Source organism: Polyodon spathula, chromosome 7 (assembly GCF_017654505.1).
Source record: "Polyodon spathula isolate WHYD16114869_AA chromosome 7, ASM1765450v1, whole genome shotgun sequence".
NCBI lineage: Eukaryota > Metazoa > Chordata > Actinopteri > Acipenseriformes > Polyodontidae > Polyodon > Polyodon spathula.
In genome coordinates, this window is record NC_054540.1 from 53,872,969 (window position 1) to 53,898,333 (window position 25,365).

The window sequence follows — 25,365 nt, forward strand, 5'->3', positions numbered from 1 at the left end:
AGGTGTATGGCACCACCAAGACCCTGTCTAGATCAGACCGTCCCTCTAAACTGGAGACTGAGCAAGAAGGAGACTGATCAGAGAGGCTACCAAGAGGCCAATGGCAACTTTGCAAGAGCTATAGGCTTTTATGGCCAAGCCTGGTCAAAGTGTGCATGCGACAACAACATCCCAAGCACTCCACAAATCTGGCCTGTATGGAAGAACGATTAGGAGATTCTGTAGCCATGTGGCAAAATTTTTGTGGTCTGATGAAACTAAAATGGAACTTTTTGGCCTAAATGCAAAGTGTTATGTTTGGCGCAAACCCGACACAGTGCATCACCCAAAGAACACCATCCCTACTGTGAAGCATGGTGGTGGCAGCATGGGGATGTTTCTCATCAGCATGGACTGGGGCACTTGTCAGGATAGAAGGGAAAATGAATGGAGCAAAGTACAGATAAGTCTTGAGGAAAACCTGCTGCACTCTGCAAGAAAGCTGAAACTGGGACAGAAGTTCACTTTTCAGCAAGACAACGACCCAAAGCACACAGCCATAGATACAATGGAGTGGCAAAAAGGTAAATGTCCTCGAGTGGCACCAATCAGAGGCCCGACCTAAATCCAATTGAAAATTTTTGGCATGACTTCAAGATTGCTGTCCATCAACGCTCCCCAAGGAACTTGACAGAGCTTGAAGAGTTTTGTAAAGAATGGTCAAATATTACCAAATCCAGGTGTGCAAAGTTGGTAGAGACCTATCCCAACAGACTCACAGCTGTAATTGCTGTCAAAGGTGCTTCCACCAAGTATTAACCCAGGGGGGTGGAGATTTATCCAATTATGATCGTTCAGTTTTGTATTTTTAATATATAATTTTTTTCTCAATAAAAACTTTTTTCTCCTTAACAGTGTGGAGTATGGTGTGTAGATAAGTGGAAAAAATTCCTCATTTAAATGCATGAAACTGAGGCACTGGCACAACAAAATGTGAAAAAAAGTTCAAGGGGGTGTAAACTTTCTGTAGGCACTGTATACTATACACACACACACACACACACACACACAGGTTTGCAGAAGTATTCACCCCCCTGCAAAGTTTTTACATTTTGTTGGCACCTTAGCGTACTCCATGACGCTTTCAAATTAGACTTTACATGTAGAATCTACACAAACTACTCCACATTGATAAAGTAAAAAAATGAACATAGAATATAAATAAGTAAGATTTACAGAGAAAAAAAGATTACTCTCAGTTGCACAAGTACTCAACCCCTTTGCTACTGCAGCCCTAAATTAGCTCAGGTACAAATGATTTGTTTGAAAGGTGACACCATTTGTGAAATGATTTCAGCATGTGTGTACTCAAAGTGGTTTAACTTGTAGAGAATTTCCCTCAGGTACATACAGACTTTCAAGCTGCAACTCACATAGTGATCCAACAAAGCAACCATGAAGACCAAAGTGCTTTCGAAACAAGTCAGGGATAAGGTGGTAGAGGCACAGAGCAGGAGAAGGGTACAAGAACTTTTCAAAAGGTGCTGATTATCCCTCTCAGCACAGTGAAGTCTATCATTAAGAAGTAGAAGATGCATCATACTACCCAGATCAGGTCGCCTTCCCAAACTGAGCAGCTGGGAAATCAGAAAACTGTTTCAGGATGTCACTCTGAAGCCAACAATGACCTTGAGAGATCTGCAAAGTTCTCTGTCTGAGATGGGAGTCAGTGTTCACACATCAACAATAAATCGGTCCCTACACGAAGCTGGTCTGTATGGATGGGTGGCAAGAAAGAAGCCATTACTCAAAAAGCCTCATCTTAAAGCACGTATGGAGTTTGCAAAAAAGCATGTAGACAGACCAGACAAAAATGTAACTTTTCTGTTACATTCCAAGCGTTACGTCTGGCACAAGCCCAACACTGCACATCACCCAGTCAACACCATCCCAACTGTCATGTATGACAGTGGTAGCATAATGTCATGAGGAAACTCCTCTACAGCAGGTAATGGGAATCTTGTCAGAATAGAGGGGGAGAATGGATGGTGCAAAGTACAGCCGAATCCTTGAGGAAAACCTGTTTGAGTCAGCCAAGACTGAAACTGGGGAGGAAATTCACATTTCAGCAGGACAATGACCTGTAGCACAAAGCCAAAGCCACAGTGGAGTGGTTGAACAAGAAGAGAATTAATGTTCTTGGGTGGCACAGTCAAAGTCCTGACTTGAGTCCAATCAAAAATTTATGGCAAGACTTGAAGATTGCGGTCCATCGACGATTAACAACAAACATATCAGAACTGGAGCAATTTTCCTGTGAAGAATGGGCAAAAATTTCACCATCCTACCGTGCAAAGCTAGTACAAACCTATCCAAAAAGACCCACAGCAGTAACTGCTGCAAAAGGTCCATCAAGCACTGATTTAACAGGCTGTATACTTATGCAACCGGTAAATTTTGCTGACATTTAACCTCCTCCTCATATAACACTGTTCAGTTTAACCACTACAGCTTTGAATAAAAAAAGTGTGTTTGAAAAACTGTGCACATATTATTTGTAATTCAACAAAAAGTGACATTATTGGTAGGGGGTGAATACCTCTGCAAACCACTAGGGGTCCTCAAAATCTGAGGCCCTGGGGTGCAGTCCCTAAAGCCCCTGCGTTAATCCGGTCCTGCATACAGCATATTCTTATACCCAAAATACCTAAAAATAGTCCTGTTAACTGTGCCCTGGATCCCTGTAAAGTGATAAATGCATGGCTGTATAGAGCTCTGGCCCTTACTGGAATATATTCCTTTAGTGCTGAACATCAACCTTAGATGGCAGACAATTTACACACTCTAGGCTTCATCCAAAATGGACAGGAAAAAAAGACAACTGTTATAGACATTCATTTAAGTTACTGGAAGAGCCCTTTGCACTTGATTTAAAGTTTCTAAGTAATTTTTATTGAAGCCACAACTCTGCTAAACATGTACCAAACCTGCACGGACCACACAGTATTCAATTAACTGTTTGTCGAAAGTGTTTACTAGTTATAACGAAGTTCAGTGTTGTTATTGTCATGAATGAACACTGAGTAACATTTTAAACAGGGCGACATAAACAGCAGATTAGGCATGAACAGTTAAACTAAACTTTAAAAAGCAAGGAAATAAAATGCACAGGATACAAATAAAGCCATCCTTTCAGTGGGCTGATGTGCAAAATTAATTTTGTAAGCCAAGCAGACTTCAGTGACAGACTGCCACCTACTGTTCCAAGATGTTAAACAGCCCTCATTCCTAGAAACCAACAAACTAGTGCTCTAGAAAGTGTGCATGTCACAAATACAAATCCTCTAACGTGGAACAAGGCCAATACAAAAGCTAGAAACCAAATGATTCAAGACTCCCTCTCCAAAGACATGTTTGTTTAAAAATGTTCACTCAGAGTGGGGTGAAATTGTAATAATGCATTTCAATTACAGATGGCAAAGCTTGTGTACAAATATGCTTGACTATGAGGTTTTCAGAAGAGGCTATACACTACACTAAAACACAGTTGTTATTGTTGTTATTATTATTACATTTTAAAAGCCTGCACCAGGAAATTACTAACATACTAAAATTACTAACCTCCGACTCCCATTGCAGAGCAGTTCCTGGTTTTACTGGGAGTTTAATCAGACACACCTGAGCTTGTTACCTATACACTGTGGTTAAATCAAGTTTGTATTAAAATCTGGGGTGGGTGAAAATGCAATGCAATAGGAGTCTTATTTTTACCCCAGTATAGATACTGAAATACAAAGCAGAAACTGAAATACAATCTCCATTTCCCCATCCCACCATACCATGATTGTGTCTACTGAAATGTCAGCGCAATTATGTTTTGCTCTAAAAAGCTGGCTCATTTAGCAACAAAGGTCTTTAAGATGTTCCCTGCCTGTATTCTTTTTTTTTTAGTTTTCTTTTTTTTCTTCTTTTTTTTACGTGTTATAATTTAAAACTTTACAAAAAAAAAAAAAAAAAAGAAGATGCCCCCATCTGGCTAACCTGTCAGTTTTAATCAATGCCATTTGGATGACTGCAGCTGAATTGTATAATTGCTGGCAAGCAGCATGTATTTTCGATAAAGTCTTAAATGAATTTGGTCCAATTTGTGAAAGACCCAGATTTGCTCAAGCTTCAAGGGTTGGAATTCCAGCCTTATTCAATTACAGCAACATTGAGAGCTATTTTCTTTTCCATTTGGGATTGTTTGCTTGACCACAGGGTTTACTTAATTATAATAGACCAAACAATGAGGCACAGCCTGGCTTTGAGCAAACAATCATTGCACTGTTTAATTCCATGACAAGTATCAAGCCTGCCCCAGTCCAAGTGTGCCCTCTGCTGGGTGAACCACCGAACTGCACGTTAGCTTTTATAATGGCAAGTGGTTGGAAAACCATGCTGCCAATACAATTAAATCAGTTTCAAAGCATGGCAGTATTGCATGTCAATGTGCTCACTGATACAAATTCAATTCAGAGCCTTCTCTCCTGTTATGATATTGCTTGCTTTCCATGAGATCACAATGCTACAGTGCCTTTACATGTGTCATTACACACACTGACATTTTGTTTAAAACAGACAGCAATCAAAATGACAATTCCTGACAACCTATCCATCAGCAATTATGAATTTGATTATACTGTACATGGAAGCCCTTTACATATTCATGCAGCAGCTTATTGGAACCCAGACAGCTACTAGTTTCCATGGGAATACTATATCTATTTGTAGCAACTGTTTCAACAGCAGAAAGGGTTAACCAATCACAGATGTGCATGTTTATAAACATCAAAATATATCGGTAAAGGGTACAAATGAATAATAATAAGAAAAACACAATCTGTGCTTAATTAGTTAAAGTACATATTCTGCAATGCAAAATGGATCAAGCAAGCAAACCACAGCCCTTATATGCCAAACAAGCCAAACATATGCTTCTGTTTCAGGCATAGACGTATAAAATGACCATGGAAATTATACACACCACTAATGAAAGCAGAAGTCCCCAGTTAAAGATGCACTTGTTCAACTTTTATTTATTTATTTATTTTTTAATGATGCCCATCAGGTGACAAGTCTTTCCTTTCCTCCACACGTCAGCTCTGGTTATTATCCCAATCTGAACAAACAGAGCAGCTCATATTAAAACAGGCTCTCAGTTCGAAACCACTATATGCAAAATGAAGCAAGGCAAGTCAGCATGTGAATGTTAATGCTATGCAGGCTTCAGACTTTTTTTTTTAACACATACAAAGTACAGAGCTAATGGACTGAACTGGATATTTTTAGTTTTTAAGTTGACACTATAAGGCTATAATTGTCTTGACCTATTATTTTAAACTGCAGTGTCACATGGACATTTTCACTTTGGTTTCTTTGTACTGCTTTTTTTTCCCCACAGTTTACACTAGAAGACAGTAGGCACACTTTGTTCATATATTCTGTTGCAGTTTGAGTAGCAGGGCTCAAAGCTTGCTTGCCACCATGTCAGGAACCCATACTTTCAATCTGCACTCTCAAGCCACAGTTATGACTTGACTTACATTGAGAGAAATAATATCTGAAAGCTGTTTCTTGTTAACCAGCCTTTACATTCCCATGGGCTCCGTTTGAAAATGTTCCCTTGATGCTGAAGAACAATTCCTTAAATAGCACTTAGAAGGAGTATTTTTATTAACTGGGTGCTACCCTAAATATATTTCAAGCCATTCATTGGGAGAAACATTCTGAAGTGCAAATACTGAACTGCAGGGATGGATAAAAGCCACAGCATATACAGTAAGTAGCAAGCTCAGGTGGATGTATGTATACAAGACATCACCTTATGATTCAAATTACTAAGCAATAGGAGTCTTATTTCACTCCAATAAGCCCACCGCAGACAGCCCTACTCAAGCCATCCCGACTCAGTACGGATGTCTTCAGATTTGAAGATTGAACATGTTGAATCTATTTCAGTCGCAGTTTCGTTCAGATGTGATCAGTCTGTCTGTGTGCTGCGGTTGCCAACCAAGACCGATTAGTCATAAGGGTGTCAACCAATGGTGAAGCAGGTTTAAGTGATGTGGCTTGTCATGTGACTTGTCATACAAGATGGCGGAATATTGACAGATTTAGTTCCACTAGTAAAAATACATTAGTCTTGAATTGCTCTGAGTGTCCCGAATTCAAAAATACCAAATATGTGCACTTTTGAATAGTTTTTTCTAGGCGTTTACTAATCAAAGGGAAATGATAAATTGTAAATGATCTACTGGCAGCCTACATTTTCTTACTAAGCTAAAACAGAAGTAGCCAGGGCGTTGACCTCCAATAGGTCACATATCACAAGCCTCTAGATCCACACGCTGAGCAAAAAACACCAAAGTTAAATAAAAATCAACAGGTTGGATTTTATTTACCATAGGCTAAAGTGTAGTAGACAAACTAAACAAAAAGTCAAACCCTGCCTGAAATTTTTGCATGGTGTAAGTGGTCAGTAGCTAAATTAATAGGGTAAATGCTTCTTTTTGGTTGCCTCGCGGCGCTGTCTCCACCATCTAACCAGCATACGATGCCATGCATAATGTGAGGGTCGCTATGTTGGGCTAAGTTAATAAAAACATGTGTACAGGGCAGTATTAATTAAATATGTATACATAGTAATCACCAGGATGTAGTTGTGGTCAGTCTAATTCAGTCTTAGCAGTGTGCGACACCCAGTCGGGAAAAACTCAGTTGTGACATCAAACCAAAACTGAACACAACTGATCGCAGAATCTGTGCAAACTCAGATGAGATGAGTCAGGACGGCTTGAGTCAGGCTGTGTGCGGCGGGCTTTACATGACTGAGTTAATAAAATAATGATTAAAAAAAATAAATAAAAAAATCACTATTTTAAAAAAAGAACTTCCTTATCCAAATATAATTTAATGCAAATAGCATAATTGGGAAATAATCAATATGTACAGATTTCAATTTTCACTACATCTGCTTACTGTTTGCGCACAGCACAATAAATATAGTTAAATTCAGAATTCCATTTATTCCCCCCACCCCACCCCCACCACACTTTTCTTCAGGATCTCACTACTGCCTCAGCAACCAAACAGCAAACACTAGAGCTAATTGTTGCAAACCGAATGTTGGGGGGAAAAACCCCCAAAAAAGTAGGTCTCAGATCTATTGAGTGCTACAAAAAAAAAAAAAAATCATACGATTGGACAGACGCGGAAACATCAGCACCACAAGCAGTGACATCAGGATTAGACCGGAACCCACTGGTTGCCATGGTGTCAAACACGTTTACTTTGACACTGCCTGTGATGTGATGGGGCGACACCGAAGCAATGCACACGTTTTTCAGCAAACAATGGCAGAAGAAAAGATAACTCTCGCAGTATCAAAACACCCGGAGCTGTACAATAAAGAACACAAAAACTATAGAAGACACGGCAATGAGGGAGAACATCTGGCAGGCCATTTCCAGGGAACTGGATATAGCTGGTGTGTATGCTTCGTTTACCTTTACTGAAATAAGTATTCTGGAAAGTTATTATGTACTCTACATTTTTATTAGCTGTATATATCACGTGCGCACATTCTCCTGGTATAGCCAGTGAAAACAACCTATTATGTATTTTATAAAGGGTACTAAGAAATACAAAATGTCCATTCTGAAGAGAAGAATATGATGGAATTCGTTCAGCATATTAATGCATTGACTGATAGGGTTCAGAATTATACTTCAGCCATGCAGAGTGACGAACCATGACCCATTAATGACCTTACATGAGGCACCCACGTTATCACTGTGTGATAGTCAAATTAAAGAAAAAAGTTTGTATCTATGGCATGACAGACACACAAACAACTCCCCCTTTGATCTTTTGAAGAGCTTTGGGAATTAAATTCCCAAGGAGAAGTGAGCCGGCACTCCAGTTACTCCTTGCTCTGTGACCCCACCCTGCAATTAAGAGCTTAGGCAAGCTAAATCTGTCTGCCTGGCTGCCACCCGACAACAACGAGTTTAACCTCCAGCCGCTATTAGCATTTTTTTTAATACTGCCACCTGTAGGGGAAAAGTGTAGAGGAGAAAATTGATAGATATGGTGCTGAAGAGTGACAGTCAACGATAACAGAAGGTGAATAAAAGGGGAGAAAAAACTAAAAGTTAGCAAGTGTACATTTTCCTGCAGGGAACTTTTTTTTTTTCCCAAAATGCCAACATTAGATCCTCAATGAATCAGACAGCAACTGACATGCAGCTGAACAGTATTTCTGGCTGCAGGCAATGCAAATGCTGTAATTCTGTTCAGATCTTTTTGTGCTTAAGTAGCAGCTTTAGCCCCATCTACTTTAAAGAGATTTAACATCAAAAAAGTTTGTGAATGGAGCTAAAAAAACATTGGAAGTAATAATGCTCTCAGTGCTTGCGCTCTTGTGTCTGTAAGCCTATTTTTTTAACACAATCCAAAAAGTTTGGTCTAGTCTTCCTATTTTAAAATGTGAGAATGTTGCTTTTTCTTTTAGCAGAACTTGACTAACTACGTACAGTAAAAAGGATACAGATAACTGTATTAGTTGACTTGGAAACATGATCATTCTAATAAATCTAAAGCTATTTAAGTACTTTTTTTTGTTTGTTTAAATTAAAAATCTCTTTTTACTTGGCAGTACAAATTTAAAAAGAAAGCAAAAAAGCCTGCAAACCTGTGTCACATCATAATCCTCTCAGACAATCAAAATGCCTGATTTCCCAAAGAATCCCTTATATCTTGCAGTTAGTGGTCATTCACACATGATTAAGACAAGCAGTGGCACTGGAACAGTTTTTAAAGTGAGGGTGTTGAAAGCCATTGAACAAAACTGTAACCCCTTTATTTGATGGAAGCCATGCAAAGCCAAGGGGTGTTGCCGCACCCCCAGCACCCCTAGTTCCAGCTCCCTTGAAGACAAGAGGCAGAACAAGAGATACAGGACCAAGACAAAACCGGGGCCATTTTGAAAGAAAACTTATTTTAGCAGTAGAAAATGTTATTTTAACCTAATAGGATTTGTTGTAAACCCACAAAAAAGTCGCAACCTCAAATAACTTTCTAAAATGACAATAACTTAGTATTCCAATTAGTTAGAGACAGATATGTAGGGAAATGAATAAAAGCCGATATTAGAACAACCAAACTAACGTAAAAATCAGAAATTGATACAGGCAAAAGTAATGCTGACTCACTGTGTGTGGAATCAACATACCTGTGTTTAAAATACATTTCAGAAAGTGAAAACAATAGCTGAAAACTTTTCACTTAAAAAAATGGACTTCATTTGAAAGACTGCAATGCTTCACTTTCATCACTTATAAGCTTGAGGCTTAAAAAAGCCATCTAATATGTTGTGGCTTTTTTTAATAATCTGTGTTTAAAAGAAAGAAGAAAAAAGGCAGACAATAAACACAACATTTCAGAGATACTTCTACCTTAAGGCTGTAACAATTTTTACAATATACATTTACGATCCCTCACCCTTCTCTTCTATTTAAAAAAAGCTCAAACAAATATAAATAAATAAACCAGCAGCTAAGGCTACAGTAGCAATACTCCCAATTTATGAATGAAAGAACACAATTTAAAAGCAGAATTTCTATTTGTGCACCAAGAAAGCCTGCCTTCAGAAAAAATTAATCAGGTAGAACTGAGGACAATCCTCCCATGCATTGGAAAGTTGTGATTGAAAATACAATGCTTTGTGCAAAGTCTTTGGAACTGCAATCAGCATAACAGGTACTGCATTCCTAAGGGACCCTTTTAAAAGTTCAGCAGAAAGAAACATGTACATCACACACGCCCAGTTCAGTCTTCTGTACAGCTGAGGCTTTGAAAATGCTATTTTTCCCCCCTATTAAACTTGTAAACGCTATATCTCATGTAACTCACCGCTTCTCTTAAACGTCTACGCAATTTAGTCTTGCTGAATGACAACAACACCCCAACTGTAAATCCATATGTTATCTCACTGCTGTGAAAATCAATATTGTTTATATTCAGTGAGGTAACAACTTGAGCATGACCCGTTCTAATTGATTGTTTACTGAGGCATGCATCTGCACTAACAAATGCTCTTGAAACACAACAGCTCAGCCTGTGATATGTCAGAACAGCAAACTCCTGTTAAATATGGCAAGCCGGCCATCCATACCACTACAGGACTTGCATTGGCACACAGAACAGATTGCCTCATTCAAAGCTCATGCACAATAATGGGGATTCACAGATTTTCTACCATGCCATGGTGGTCCTGAAGAGTTTTAAAGTTAAATAAAACTGAATAGCACTCATGTTCAATGGAATGAAGACAAGGCTTTGCACAAGAACAATTACTAAAGTACATTTTAGAAAACAACCTGGGCATAAAATCTGTACACATTATTATACAAGTAGGTAATGTTTTTCTATGTCACAATGAAATGCAGACTAAGGTGGTGCATGATTAAGATCTCAGCCAAGTGGCAGAACAAGATATACAGGGCAAAATAGAGGCCATTTTTACACTAAATCACAGTTATACTGTCCATTTTCTTTTAATATCCACACAGCATGGTTCCTTACCTATGCATTGTTCGTACATGTGCCGTGTTATCGGAATGTATTTACTATACAAGTCATATCCTCCTTTGTGAACAACAACATTTCCACTTAAAGAATGAATAAAAGCCAACCAAATAAAACACATGTTCAATAACATCCCACACACCAATTCCTTCAGCCCTGACCCTCTGCTCCCAGGAACGTGACATTGCCCCAACTGAAACCTGGGGGTCTTTATGTCTGGGAAAGCTGCTTGAGACAGAGAATCCATCCCAGTTCTCTGCTACAGTGCTGGAATCCTGATTGTAATGAAATCATGTATATTTTGTCAAGACTGCTCTTTGTTAATTCTTAGATCCCACAGAGGAATCAAATCACAATCTAGTATTATGCATGGTTTGGTCCAGTGGGAATATTATGTTTGTTTGTTGTTTTTCCTTTTTTATCACTTTGTAAAGCTGACCATCTCCTCTAAATGTAGGCAGAACAATGTGTACTAATGCCAGAGAGAACATCCAAATGATGTATCAAAAACTGATCAATTCAAAAGGTCCCCATAAGCGCATAGATCTTCAGGAATGCACATATAAATGGAATAAAGTGATGACAGAAATGCATATAAGTTTTACTCAAACAAATAAAGCTTTGATAGATAACTTGTATCCAAGGCAGTATAATTAGAATTGATCGTTTTCTTTCTGGAGACCATTCCCAATGCTAAAAAGCTCTCCCTGAAGCTGTACATTAAGAATGTCAAAATAAACATTTCCCCAAGCCATGACCGGACAGTAACTCACGCAGAACAGAATGAAATTAATAATGAAGAGCCTTCACAGGGCAAGATACAAAAAAAAAAACAACAAAAAAAAAAACTGTACTGTAAGCGTCAAGATATCTGAGTGCTGTGCAGCTGCTCCTTACAAAAAAATCATGTACAACTGTTACACTACATTCAGTTACTGTAGATTAAAATGTCATTGTCTTACTTCCCCCCTTATTTTACAAGCTAAAATAATTGCTAATCATCAGCTGTCTAAATACACAAATTTCCAAACCTCATAATGTGGAATTGGGCAAAGTCCTTAAGCACAAAAAGCTGACCTATTGCCTGCAAGTGTCTAACTATACAGAGTGCTATTAAGAAAGTCAAACAAGAGCTGGAAATAGCTATTTTGACTACAACGTCTTCATCACTCAGCTGCTTGGGGCTCAAAACATTTATCTTCCCTTGTATTTGGTTCTGCTTGAAACCAAGGGGATTGAGATAACAGGCTGTCCCTTTTTATACACTTTACAGACCACTATTTCACAAACACGCAGGCTGTAACGGTCAAATCTGTTTTTTCCAGAACACTGTATTTGCTAAAGAAAAACACATTATAAAGTATTTTAATTTTGAAGATCTATTTTTAAATGTTATGAGCACAGTAATATTATCCAAGAAATAACAAACCGCAATTCCTTCAACAAGAGGACACTTTCGTGCCAGTGAACCATTTTAAGAGCACTTAACATTGGTCTAAATGGGCCTATTCTGTGTGCATTTGATTAAAAATCAGTGGATCGTCACAGTAGGGTATTAATAACTTTAAACCACATGAATCCCTAAACAAAACACACAGGTTACTCCCCACTATTCAGGTCGTCCCCTGTAGCCCATTTCGCAGTAAACTAATTAGAGCCCATTCATATTTCAACATGTCTTTTTGGTTCAGCTCTGGTTTATTACATACTTTACTAACACACTGTAAAGACGACTAAATAGCACAGTTGACCCCCAGATACATTTAATAGGCTTGCTGCTGAAATCCCAGATATTTGGATAGGTTGCAAAAAAGCCCCTAGTTTTAAAAGCACAATGGTCCTAAAAGCAAATGCAAGCCACAGCAAATTGTCATAGAGGAATAAAATACCTGCAACAGCATAAAATTAGCAAAAAATCATATAGTTGCCTGTACATTATTGCTCTGGACTAGTTTCTAGCCAGTTTTATATGATTAATTATTTGATTTGTCTTTAAAATTCAAGCTTACTCAACCTTTCAATAGACAACTTCCTGAGCTTCAGAGCGTCCTGTTTATACAATCAATTATCTAATTTGACAGTATCTCTGCCGAACCGCGCTCTCCTAGCTGCATGGAATAAACAGAACCAACCTGCATGTGCTGTGCCTTATCAAACTTCCCTACAGTATCATTGTATGGTATTCTTGCACTTTCACCATGCATTTAACATAGTCTACCCTGATTTACCGTGTTTTTAAATATGCTTCAGCTTATCCCTTTGTCCTTTGCAAAGCTTACCTATGCATTAACATTTACAAGTTACATTTCGTGCATTGTCATGTAACTTGTTTACATGGGCTTGGACAGACTGCTCACATGTGCCTGGGAGCCAGTGCCCACCCTTTGCAAAGCAGAATGTTACAACAAAATGAGGCAGGGGTGGATAAATACTGAAAACAAAGATTGGTGGAAATCATTTAGGATGTGCCCAAAATAATAACTTTGTAAAAAGATTTTTATTCATGTAATTTTATTATGTACAGCACCTACACAACTTCAGTGACAGCTATGTAGTTCACATTAAAATGCTCTATATTCTTAGATTTTACTTCAGAATTATGATTAATTACTATATATTCTTTGAATTAATCCATATTAAGACTAGACACAGTATCCACATGATTTGTTAAATATGCATCACTTCTTATGAACCAGCCAGAAACACTGTATTACAAATTGGTTGATGGCTTCCACTTCATGCTTTCCCTTTCCAAAGGCAAGGCTGCACTAAACAGCTGTAAAGGGACATACTGCAGGTGATATATCATACACCTCCCATGCACACTCATACACAGCATTCCTTACATATATAAATGGAAACCATTAAATGTTATACTTATACATTTAAACAAAGGCTCAAGGTCAATTGCAGTACACTTAGGATAACAAAGATGAGAAACAAAAGACATGTGGCTGACTCGTCTATAGCTCATGAAATCCCAGGGTAGCCTACAGTAGCAGGAAGCACCTCCTTACAGCAAACCTACTGCTCACACGCAAGGACAATGGTCTGCTAATGAGACACATAAACAAGCACTGAGGTGGTACAGGGAGAGATATAATACTGGGCAGTATATCTCCAGAAACCCACCGTTCATAGAGCCATCTTTGCAAAATATACTGCATGAGTCAAGACTGAAAGCAGCTGCACTGCGTATTATTATTATTAGTATTCTTATTCAGGTTACACATACATATAAAAATCATATGAATTACAATGCATTTACTTCATTATGAATTTATGGCCATTTTTTCAGGACCAGAACAACCACTACAAATTAATACTGAGATGTAATACAGTCTGATCAGACTTTGTTGAAATTAATACAAGTTTGCAGCTGTTATTTTAAAGTGCTACCTTATTCAATGTGTCTTATTTCAGTGGTTGTGCTTTTTAGGAAAAGTAAATTGTGTAACAGTACTTGAATTCAAGATGATCTAGTATATCATTCCCTAGAAATAAAATCTTGTAGACGAAAAACAACTGCAGCTACAAATTTTAAGCACCCACGATTCTGTTGGAAAAATTAATATTGACTGTAGCAAGACAGCATATTCACGCTAGCTGAGAAGGAATGTAGAACTTTAACAAAGATCTTATTAGCACTGTCTCCCACTATTATTTAGTGCACTAAATAACATATCAAAACATTTCAGCCCTGAAATCATGGAGAAAATTCAAGGGCAACCTAATCAGAAACAACACATCTGTATCGCAAATGACTGGAAAAAATATTCCATTCAGCTCCCTTGGAAACATATGCCAGTTTTACATAGTATTTAAAAGATAAATAAATAAATGAAACAACTGTGAAGTCATAGGCACATATTCTTTTATCATGCAGGGTTTTTGCCAATCTAGCTGCAGAAGATGCAGCCTGGAATACAGATGGGTTTGCTATAGTGAAGGGATAAACAGTTTTCTAGAGCAGCAGAGCAAGTGATATGGCATATGCAGGGAATAAAAACCAACCAGCAATCTCATCTCGGAAGCTTCCTGCAAGACAATTAAACAGCATCACAAAAGCACTGTTCCTGCTGGAGTTACAGGAGGTATAAAACATACTGTCAAATAAACTTACTGCTTTAGTCCTTTTTTGGTTTGTTTTCAAGTTAACAAGCTTTTTAACTCTTTTCCTTTCAGTGGTGCATTTTCCCAATAGTACAAAATTTGCACAGCCCATGCATGCAGTTATCTCTTTAATGCAACCTTTGAAGACATTACAAAATGTTTGTCGTTGTATTTTAGTTTTTTTTAGTATTTCTATAATGCAAACTATACAATTTTGAAGTAAGAAGGTGTGTCCTGCTTCTGTGCTTTACTTTTATTGAACCATCAGTTTGTAGGACGGGTTTGTCGGAATCCACAGACGTTTGGCTGATCTTATATCCCCTGTGGTACATGACAAATGACTATCCACATTCTCCGAGATGCACAGCAATGCAAATTAAATTCCCATATAAAGTAGAAATGAGGACTTAAAACAAGCAATCCCACCCTGTCTCACAAATATCTTAATTAACAATTAGAGAGACTAATACGATTCCCTGATACTGTCTATTGTTTCAATCACAAACAGAGACATGCACGGCATCTTTATTTGGTAAAAACAAAGATATTAAATCTGAGACTCAAACTGCCCTCATAAAAGTTTCCCATAGTAAAAGCATAGCAAACTTAATAAAGCATAGTGAAAGCATAGCAAACTTAATAAAGCATAGTGAAAGCATAGCAAAGCAATGTAAACAGTAAGGTATTGTAAAGAGTATTAACATGGTAAACCAGGGTAAATATGGTTAATGCACAGTATTATCATAGAAAAACCATGGTAAAAGTGCAAAAATACCATGGCAAACTTGCATAAGGGTGCAACTCAAACAGCTCAGATCTGTGTCGTAGAAGTTCTGTATCATTCAGTTGCAGTCAAGAACATATACAGCACATCTTATCCCTGAATAAACTTTACATACATGCATCTTAAATTTATTAATTTAATATTTCACAGTGATATGTTCATCTCTGTTACATATCAACTGTCACGTGTGATGCTTGTATTGTGTGCTTACTACATGCTAGCAGATTGTGCTAGCTATGAATGACAGTACAGATTTAAAAGCTTCATGCAAACTGAACTCTTATCATCCTCACTGATAAGTGTGTCCCAATTCAGGAACGGATTGGTTCACTAGCTGTGTGGATAGCATCAGATACACACTGTACTTGGGTTAGAAAAAAGAAAAAAAAAAACTTGTATAAATGTATGTGTGATATATTTTGAGATTCAACAGATGTGACAGTGCAGAGTTCAGGATTGTAATATTCCACAGAGATTCTTGTAAAGTCTGCTACTAGTACACAGTGCAATATGGGAGCTCACAAAGCAGACAGCTACACAGATTGCAAGTGTCAAAGTCCAGAACTTCACGAGAAAGCTACAAAGTGGGAGTGCCTTTGATCATAAACCGGCTTAGCTATGTGTTAAAAGAGTTATTAGTCAAGTAACTAAAACTAACCTCCCACCGCTTCAATCATTGCCGAGTCTATAAACCCTGAATGAGGAGGTCATTATTTTTGCTGTGTGCTCTGCTGCAAGGATTTTAACACTGCTGGTGACCACTAAGGCTAATATCCTTGATGTAAAATGTTAGTGTCATCCACCCCCCACCAACACTGGAGAGATCAGTATCATGAAAAGGTACGACCTGTCGTGAGTCACGTTACACCTTACAAGAATGCAATAGGTTTTGGAACAGAAGCTGTGTTAAACCCCAAGGGGCCAGAACTGCGATAGGCGGCTTGTTTACTGAAGGGAGCGAGTGGAAGAATGGCTTAAAAATCAATACTCAATATATTTAAAACAATAAATAATAATTAATAGTAACACACATGTTAAAACTGGAGAAGTCCATACTAGTTCATAATGGATTTCTCCATTACACCCGCACGGTAGTCAGTAAACAGGACATTTTCAAAGGACTTTTGTTATTAGCCATTTCGTAAAAGTACTGGAGGTCGTGGTAGCCTGGACTATATTTTTATTCCCATATTTTTTGACTTATTGTGTGTATTTTGCTGGAATATTATGAAGGAAATATGAAAGCTATGTCTCTGCATCCTCTCTACAGGCAGTGAAGGTCAGAAGAACACACAAGGAGTTTGTGACCCTCAAGAATGTATAATGATCGATAACTGGCTAGGATAATTTCAGAACTAGAGTTTGTTTTTTTTTTTTGTTTTTTTCACTACTTATCAATGATATTGTATTTTCGGGGTTGTATAGCTTTAATTTAATAATATCAAACAATAATAATAAAAAATAATATTTTTTTTTTCCAGCTTTCAAGAAAAGTTTGTTTTTCAGAGAATGTAATAACTGGTGCTTCACATGATTCAATAGTATTTCACGTAGCAATTAAGTATGATATGTCATTCAGAGACAATTAAATACAAATTTGATTTATGACTGCTCCGTTCTTGTTTATCCATTATTGTGTTTTTTTTTTTTTTTTCCTTTTCCCAGAATACACCTTCAAAATGCAAATGTGAAGCCCCCCTGGCATCCATATTTAAATATATTTAATAAAAAGGTAAAAACAGCAGTGACATGTAAACAATGAATAATGTATATGTACATAGATAGATCAAAGTAACTGGAGAACTTTTGTGTGACGCTCGTAATAATTAAGCACTCCTATAATCTATGTTTACTTAGTTCTTCTAATGTTTTACCATAATGAACATGGCTTGGTCTTACCATGTTTTATTTCAAATATCAAAATACACATAAAAAATGAGAACAGGCACTCAGCACAAGCCAAAGTGGTGCCCCTCCCAGAGTACCCAGTGAAGACCGGCTGCCTTGCACAACCAGGATTCAAACTTGCGATCTCTGGCTGTATGACTCACCTTGCATGCAGCACGACAGTGCTTTATCCATTCGGGGACCCCAAGCTCTATTTTAACGTTGACCCTTACCTGAACTAACCAGGAATGTCTGGATTCTGAGGTAAAATTACAAGTAGGACAAGCATTACAGCTAATGTCTTCCTGATAACACTGTCGAATCTCTAAAATCACATCTAGACTCGCACTGATGCATAAAACTCTTATAAAAACACAGAGGCACAGCTTGCCCGAGCTCTTCTAACAAAAGCTGAGTCAAGGGATTCTAAGAAAATTATCTTTCTATCTCTACAAGATACCTTTCAAGCTGTTTACTATACTGAAAAGTACATTGTAAATTATCTGTGACCTTTAGAGGGGTCAAACATTACTTATAATGTATGTTTAAATAAAACTGAGCTTATGAGGCTAGTCAATTATTTGAATATATCTCCATTAGAGAGCAATTTAGCGTTTGTTAACCGGAAAAATGACCCCCGCCCCCATTTTTAACTCCGTTCCGTCTGGTTTTCAGCGTCCCAAGCCAAACAGTCGATCTGCTGCGTAATCCTTTCCAAACTGTTTCCTATTAGTCTCTTAGAATGCTAGCAGTGTTTCTTTGACTAGATAAATGGCTCCTGTTGGAACCTGTTTTACTCCATTAGGAGGTTTCTTCAAGCAGTTTTGTAGAAAGGTGTACACAGAACACAATCCAGTTAATACTGACAGTAACTACATACCGTACAGTTTGTGAGTTCCCTCGGGTTATGCAACAGGAACAAGGTGTCATAAACTCTGGTTGCAAGCACCATTTGTAAATAATGTTTAGTTTTCAAATGTTTTGGTACTACAGTACTAGTAGGAAAATGTTAAGCTTTGGTAAGCATAGAAAAAAGCTAAAATACTGTCCATATTTTTAAACAATGCAATTATTAATTAGCATTTAGATTTTTGTGGTGGTTAAATTGATTGTAAAGGGTTAGTATGCAAGCAAGTGACTGATCTGGAATTCCATAAATTGCCACATTTCCATCTATAGTAATAGCTGAAAATAGGCCGCCGAACTTCGACTCAGTGACCCTAATCAAGATTGTAGAATGGCAGTAATAAATAGCTCTAATAAACTCTGCTGGAGGAAGCTATCATGAATGGCCAATGCAAAAGAATTAAACTGCAGTCCGTAGTATAAAAGGAAAACAAGCATATTGCTGAGCAGAGGGCTGTCATTTAATTATACTATCAGGGACACATATGAGGTACAGTAGGCAATTACATTTAATAATGGCACTAGTACAATAAATGTGATACATGCAGGCAATCTTATCTTTGTACAACGTCCTGTTCATATTGGATTTCGGACTGCAGATGGAACTGGCAGTAGTCCCAGTTTGGCACTGGAAGAAGACAGGGTTTCACAGTGCAGATACAATCGTAGCATTAGACTTTTTGTTTGAACTACTGGACCAAACTAACTTTTTGGAGAAATTGTTATTTTTAAATAAATTTCTTGCATCTATCCTGTCGCACTCAGCAACAATGTGTTTTAGATTCATTAAAAAAAAAAAAAAAATCAAAAGGTCTATCTTTCGATCAATAACAACCTATTTTTCTCAAGATGCTCACAATCCTCTCAGGAATAAGAAAGGTTTAGATGACATGAATAGAAATGATGATGGTGATGTACCACCCAGGGGACAATAACACAGAACAAAAGTTGTTTTTATATATATATATATATATATATATATATATATATATATATATATATATATATATATATATATATAATTCATATTTAGTGCATCAAATGGAAGTGTGTTTTGCTTTTCAAAAATATACTCAACACTACTCCCTTCCATTAGAGTGGGTATTAAAACTGTCTTCTGTTAAACAGGCCTGTCCCCTCCCTGACAATCTCTGTAGAGATGTCACCGTTTTCACTCTGTTCTGCTCCAGTGGTTATGGCGTTTAGTAAGCCTGGGCTTAAGGCTTCAGAGTGATGGCTTAGCAACAACTAACCTAAGGTTCAAGGCCAGCTATCAAAGTCACCTGCTGGGTACAGTTCTGCATCTGATGGCATGTCAATCTGTTGGATTCTTAGATGTCTGACATATGCGTCACCTAGCTTTCAGTAGACATGCATTGAGCACATACAGTACAAGCTTACTGGCAGTTTAGCTTCACTCCTGTTTTATATATGTTATCTGCAATATAATAGAACTTACACAACATCACACATTTAATCAGAACACTTTGTTGCAGTGGATTTTATCACAGTACACTACTGCTTTTAATTTCAGGAAAGTGTCTAGATTTATTTAACAAGCCTTATCATCTATTACACTTGTACACTTGTTTAAGTAAAGTGTATTTCATTTCAACAGCCTAAGTGAGGAGATTAGATAAATGTATTTCATACATTGCAGAATATAAGAAATATTTCATTTTGCTGTTGTTCATCTTTTAAACTGACACCCAGTAATGACCCCACCCTGTGGATGGGCTGAGAAATGCACATTACCCCTCTCCTGTTATAGTGGAGGCAGGCGTGAATCACCGAGGGAATGTATCACCTTCTCAGAGAATCTGTTTAGTAGTCCACAATGCCTGCAGAGAAAACCTATTAATACAAGCAGGGAAAAAAAAGCAGATTTGGTGGCATCAATCTTATTCTAACAGCACAGTAAAGCTCTGGTACAAAATTGCTTTTCAAATGCAGTAGTCTGTGTTGCATGGTCAATCGACAAGTGCATCTTATTTGATCCCTCGAGCAGAACAGCTGCAGGACCATTGATAGACATAACAATGTGAGTTTAGGCAGGGGAAAGAAAAACGAAAAAAAAAAAAAACAATAAAACAAATTTCAAATAAGGCAGCAGAACAGATTGGAAATTTAAGTACAAAAGAAAAAGCCAAACAAAGCGAGTCCCTTAATGTCCTTCTGTCTCAATATAACAATACAGCTGTGACGTGTCTTGCATGGTACACAAGCACTACCCTCCCACTTCTTTCCCATCTGTAAGGCTTATTCTGACAGCCACGTCTCAGGTACTGGTGTCTGGTGAGATTTGGGAAATGTAATCAACTGGGATTGCTTAAACAAGGGCATGTTGTTTTTCATCTCTTTTCTTAAAAGACGAAGTTGATCCGGCAGGAAGCAAACTGACTTGAAAAGCAATGAATACCAGAATCCTTCTTTGTTGCTCCTCTGTGAGTGAAAGTAAAGTGTTGGCTATGCATGTGCATGACATAAAACACAAAATATGTTGAAAACTGATCTTGTCTAATTTCCAATACTGTTAATGCAGTTTAATTGGTGCATCTAATATATATATATATATATATATATATATATATATATATATATATATATATATATATATATATATATATCGCAACTGGCTCTTTGAGCTAGTGTTGAGTACCACTTTTGTAATCAAGAAAAAAAATCCCACATTTAAAGGGTAAATTTTTTCACTTTGCAACCGTTGGGTTGTTGGACCCTTTGAAAATGTCCAAGGGGGGGTGAACTTCCGATAGGTACAGCATGTACACCCAGGGTGGTGTGTGTGTGTATATATATATATATATATATATATATATATATATATATATATATATATATATATATATATATATTATATATATATATATATATATAAATATATATATATATATATATATATATATATATATATATATATATATATATATATATATATATATAATGTGTTATATATATATATATATATATATATAACACACACACACACACACACACACACACACACACACACACAGTGCCTATAGAAAGTCTACACCCACTTTCAAAATGTTCACCTTTTGTTGCCTTCTAGCCTGGAATTAAAATGCATTAAAATTGTTTTTTTTTTTTTTTTTTTTTTTTCATTTATCTACACATCCTACCCTACAACTTCCAAGTGAAAAAAATATTCCACAAATTTGTAGAAAATTAATTTAAAATAAAAACTGAAATAGCTTGGTTGGTGTCCACCCCCCTTGTAACAGCAATCCTAAATTAGCTCAGGTGTAACCAATCGCCTTCAAAATCACACACCAAGTTAAGTGGCCTCCACCTGTGTTAAATTGTAGTGATTCACATGAGTTCAGGATAAATTCAGCAGTCCCTGTAGGTTCCCTCTGTTGGGTAGTGCATTTCAAAGCAAAGACACAACCATGAGCACCAAGGCGCTTTCAAAAGAACTCTGGGACAAAGTTGTTGAAAGGCACAGATCAGGGGATGGGTATAACAAAATATCAAAAGGCCTTGAATATCCCTTGCAGCATGATCAAGATGATTAAGAAGTGGAAGGTGTATGGCACCGCCAAGACCCTACCTAGATCAGGCCGTCCCTCCAAACTGGAGGGCTGAGCAAGAAGGAGACTGATCAGAGAGGCTACCAAGAGGCCAATGGCAACTTTGCAAGAGATATAGGCTTTTATGGCCAAGACTGGTCAAAGTGTGCATGTGACAACAGCATCCCAAGCACTCCACAAATCTGGCCTGTACGGTAGGGTGGCAAGAAGGAAGACATTACTCAAAAAAGCCCACCTTGAATCCTGTTTGAAGTATGCAAAATAAAAAAACAGGTGACTCTGTAGCCAGGTGGCAAAAAGTTTTGTGGTCTGACAAAACTAAAATTGAACTTTTTGGCCTAATTGCGAAGAGTTACGTTTGGTGCAAACCTAACACAGAGTATCACCCAAAGAATACAATCCCTACTGTTGGGGGATGTTTCTCATTGGCAGGAACTGGGGCACTTGTCAGGATAGAAGGGAAAATGAATGGAGGAAAATACAGAGAAGTCCTTCAGGAAAACCTGCTGCCCTCTGCAAGAAAGCTGAAACTGGAACAGAAGTTCACATTTCAGCATGACAATGACCCAAAGCACACAGCCAAAGCTACACTGGAGTAGCGAAGGATCAAAAAGCTAAAAGTCCTTGAGTGGCCCAGTCAGAGCCCTGACCTAAATCCAATCGAAAATTTGTGGCATGACGAATATTGCTGTCCATCAACACTCCCCAAGGAACATGACAGAGCTTGACCAGTTGTGCAAAGAAGAATGGTCAAATCTTGCCAAATCTAGGTGTGCAAAGTTGGTAGAGACCATTCCCAACAGACTCACAGCTGTAATTGCTGCCAAAGGTGCTTCCACCAAATATTAACTCGGGGGGGTGGAGACTTATCCAATTATGATCTTTCAGTTTTGTATTTTTAATATAGTTTTTTTCCTCAATAAAAACTTTTTTCCCCTTAACAGTGTGAAGTATGGTGTGTAGATAAGTGGAAAGCAATCCTCATTTAAATGCATGAAACTGAGGCACTGACACAACAAAATGTGAAAAAGTTCAAGGGGATGTAGACTTTCTATAGGCACTGTGTGTGTGTGTGTGTGTGTGTGTGTGTGTGTGTGTGTGTGTGTGTGTGTGTGTGTATATATACACATACACAAACACACACACTGTTTAAAGATCACACCATTTCTTTTTTGCTTACTTTCATTTTCTAGATGTATTTTACAGCAAGTAAGCAATGTCCAATATCTCCTTCCACAACAAGAAAAAAAAAGAAAACTAATTCCACCAGGTATTTTCTGCTGAAATATATAAAAAGTCAGTTGCCTAGAGCTGTAAGAAGAACCTGCTAGACAATCTGAAAGTGCAAGACCCAGACGAAAAGGGTAGGTGATGTCCTTGACGTGAAACCATCCTTAAGGTCTTGATTATTACATTTTCAACCAAGGTAAACTGGAACCACCACACTGTTATCTGTCCCTGGATTATTAACCTTGGGCTGCAGAGGAAGTGTATATATTGCAGGCCTTCAGCAAGGGATTCAGAACAAAAAAATATTGAAATCTAAAAAAGAAATGCAATAAGATACATAAGCATTCAATACAACAAAGTTAAGAGTGTAGATTATTGTGGAAGACACATCAAACTGCTAAAGTTACCACCAAACAACTTCATGTTTGAGTCCTTCAATGAACATTATGAGTTACATTTTCCGTCCCTTAAAGAAATGGAAGCACATACTATATTACACTTACAATTAGAGTTGTTTACTACCGGCTACGTCCTTAAAATAAATTACATAAATTGCACAAAAAAAACATCAAAAATTTCTGGATAACTTTGGCAGCCCTGTTTTGGCAGTTTTTATAAAAGTGCCTTTAACAACATTAGACACATCCTGCTAAGCGGCTGTGATTTCAAAAACGTGAGCCAGAGCACAGTCAGGCTTTTCAAACCTTGTCCACACTTTTTAATCAAGCACATTCACACTTTAAAATCTGTTTTTTCTTTTTTTTCTTTTTTGCAACTTATGCAAATATGTTATATACCCACAGCATGATTGCAGGGATTGCAATATCAGCCAACATGTTTGTCCACTTGACTAAAAAGTAGATGGCACCAACCTCCTATCCAAGGTTATCCCAAATAAGTAGGTATTTTAAAATGCTCTACAAAAAAAATAAAAATAAATACAGATGTGCATTATCCTGCCGGTATTCTCGTTTTACCCAAGAACCTTTGATTGTGGATGAGTGCACAATATTAGGGTATTATATCACACTGAATGTTGACTTGCTACACAGCAGAACAACTGGGAACTATATTAGGACTACTGAGAGTATTTGTTAAGGTTGTACTACCACAAGTAACACAGATCCATCATCACAAGAACCCTATAATATGAATTTCAGCAACAATTTAATTATATTTGCCCTTGGAGAGCATAACTGGTTTAGTCATATAATATTAAGATAGCCACAGGGTAGGCAATTTAACAAATGAGAACTGTAATGCAATATTATTGCTAAATACAACAATAGGGTTCTTTGTTTAGCTTAATCACAGTGCAATTAAAAACTTTATGTCTTGCCTTTAAGGGTTATTCCAGTCACAACCTATAAGACCTGTTGGCTAGCTGATTCATCAAATTTGATTGCACACAAGGAATGGCACCACAAACTGTCAAACATTTCTAATGCAGCTTCTGCCTTAATGCACATACGCAACAGGCCTAAATGACTTTCTCTGCACTCCGAGGTATAGAGTACACAGAAGATTTATATGATTGGTCTTATTGACAAGGTGTACATGACTGATTTGTCTCATGAGGCACGTCCTTTTACTTGAGTAACTGACACACATTTGCATCAGAATAGACCACATGATACACAGTGACTGTTGCTTCACATTGCAAAATGTTACAAAAGGCATACATTTGAGTGACTGATTAAATCATAAGTGGCAGCACCCTCATGAGTTTACAGAACTTCGCCATCCAAGCCTGAGCTGTTCACATGTGTAAGGATATGCAGTTTTCAGATAGCACCGTGTAACAATTTTTTTTTTTTTTTTTTGTTCCTGGGTAGTAAGTGTTATTTCATACTTGCTTATGCCTCAAAAGTATAGAAAATGGCTATTATTCCCCACAAACTTTGCTTTTGTGACCAGGACAGTGATATTTTGAAATATCACTATTTCCAATGAGAAAACGGGAGCTTTTGTGTCTTTTCATTCACATAAAGTCAGAAAAAAACAACATATGACTCCAAATTAACATGTATTTATACTAAAGTAATACAAAAATGACTACAAAAGATTGAGAAGTGAGTAGTTTTTTGAGATTTACGATTATACTGTAAATTCACAAAAGCAAAGTTTGTGGGGAATAATAGCCATTTTCTATATTTTTGAGGCATAAGCAATTAGGAAATAACACTTACTACTCAGGAACAAAAATTGTGTTACATAGTGTAGTTAGTTGAGGGAAGAAACTCCTCCCCCCTTTATATATTGGGT

The 25,365-nt window shown here is 37.4% G+C and overlaps 1 protein-coding gene across 1 annotated transcript in view; it reads right to left on the reverse strand.

Annotated features, from left to right (window-relative positions):
* The window catches only part of diaph2 (diaphanous-related formin 2), a 448,520-nt gene that overhangs the window by 237,493 nt on the left and 185,662 nt on the right, over positions 1-25,365 (reverse strand). The gene's annotated exons all lie outside the window — the stretch shown is intronic.